The following is a 2,233-nucleotide window of genomic DNA, read 5'->3' as shown; positions in this document are numbered from 1 at the left end:
TCACCGTTGTTGGAGCCCAGCCCGGGCCCCCTGCTGCCCGCCTGGCCTGCGGTTCCCGGGTGCCCGGCCGGTGTCTGTGATCAACCCCCAGAGACCCGGCCAGCAAGGACTGCCCCAGGAAGCGGGTCCCCAACCAACCGGCTCCGCTCAGCACAGACGCTCACCTGCAGCCCCCGGCCCACCCCGTCCCCATCCTCTCCTCTGGACACTCCCTCCACTCAGGCAGTGCAGCCCGGCAGCTGCACACACAGTGCGCTCACACGCGCACACGCACGCACACGCGCAGACACACACAGGCACACAGTGCGGGGAGCTGCTGCGCACACTGGCCTCTCGGCCCGGAAGACCCTCCCCACGTGCCCTCACCGACATCCCTGCACACGGAGGGGGCACCGGGTTCGCAGGACCCCGACCCTCACGCTTCTGCTGCACGGCTTCCTTTCCTGCGCTCCGGGGAGCTGGACTCCCGCCCGTCCGGGCCCCGGGCCCATGCCTGGCACACACTGGGCACTTGGCAAAGGTCAACGAAACCGAGCCTGTAGGAGGGGTGGCGGTTTGCACCTCTCGGATGAGGACGGTGGTGCAGGCGGAGGTTCCAGACTCCTTACGGCCCCCAGGGAGAAGCGTCAGAAGACAGCCGCGGAGGTCAGAGCACAGCCGCGGAGGTCAGAGCACAGCCGCCACGTGGAAGCCTGGTTCTCAAGAACAGGACGCCTCTCAGCGTGGGGACGGGGCTGTCACCCTGGAGCCGGACAGGGGCTGCGGCGCACAGCGGTGCCCGGTACACCCGCAGGCGGACAGCGATCAGGGAGGCCCAGCCGAGGCCCGGCATCCTCCAGCAGGTGGAGCTTCTGCTCCGTGTCACCCCCGCATCAGGCTGGGCGCCTGGTAACGGGACGCGTCTTCCCCGGCCGTCCGCAGCCAAGCCTCTGTTTTCTTCTGCAGGCCTCACACAGACAGAAAGCAGTCCGGTTAAATGCCTTCCACGGGGTTCCCCCTGAATGCACATGGATCTGGTTTATAACACGTTCCATGTCCTTGCATGTCTTTCCCGCTCTGCCTTTTAAAAACTCTGGAGTAATTTCACCCAACTTGCTTTACTGAATCTATCAAGTGCTACTGAATCTCTCCATCTTTAAATACTCTTCTTAATCCTGACTATGAAACACGTTTATGACCCCCCAAATTTGTCACATTCATCCCTATATAGAAGCTTTCCCTGAGGTCTCTGCTCTATTTCACTGGAAAAACTATTAGTTTACTTTACCAGCCATCTCTCATTTAAAAACAAACAAAAACAACCAAACCAACACAAAAACCTTTCCAATAGATTGTAATCAATGTCTTAAAGGCTTTGAGCTTCTAGATAGGATAAAAAAGAAATTAATACCACTTACGAGAGTAAAGATTAAAGTAAAATCCCAAGCAAACTTTGTGCTTCACTCAATTTACAAACCTCAGGGCATTCCTAGAAAACTTAGCGTTAATTAAAACTGTGTAAAAGTACTCTGTGACCATATCTAGGATAAAAGTATGTGCTATGCTCAGAGAATTATAAAAACGTTTTTCCCCTTTCTGTTTTAACTTGAACCACAGTTCTGTGGATGCAAACTTTGTGACATCCAGCATCCTTGATCACATCCTGCATCCTTGGCCCCATCCAGCATCCCCGGCCCCATCCAGCATCCCCGATCCCATCCAGCATCCCGGATCCCATCCAGCATCCTGGCCCTAGCCAACTCCATATCTACGTGCCGCAAACCATCAAGGTAACAAAAATGCCCACAAGTTCCCAGTGGCTCCTTAGGGAACAGCTCTAGCCCCACTAAGAACCACTGACCCGGAGGATTTCTGAGGCCATCAAACTACCTAACGGCAACAGAGCTGACTGAGTATCTGAGGGACCCTCTGTCGCAGGCCTCCCCTCCACCCCAAGCCCCCTGCTCTGCCTGACCCTCCCCCACCGAGTGTAGACAAACATCACACTGGCCTTGGTTCAGTCCCTCTGTCCCCTGAGGCAGGTGTCCTGTCAGTGTTACCCTGCAATTTCTCCTGTCCTGTTGGCACCTCTTTGGGGCTGGGTTTGGCTACAGACTCAAGAATGTTGTATCCCACATTATCCAAGTAGCCCCTCTGACTCTCAGGAAAGACTAAACAACCCTGGTGACTCAGATTGACTTCTGGACAGTCATTACAGATCAAAACATACAATTCTGGGCTTCCCTGGTGGCGC

This window comes from Physeter macrocephalus, chromosome 12 (assembly GCF_002837175.3).
Source record: "Physeter macrocephalus isolate SW-GA chromosome 12, ASM283717v5, whole genome shotgun sequence".
Taxonomy (NCBI): Eukaryota; Metazoa; Chordata; class Mammalia; order Artiodactyla; family Physeteridae; genus Physeter; species Physeter macrocephalus.
This window is presented reverse-complemented; position numbering follows the sequence as displayed.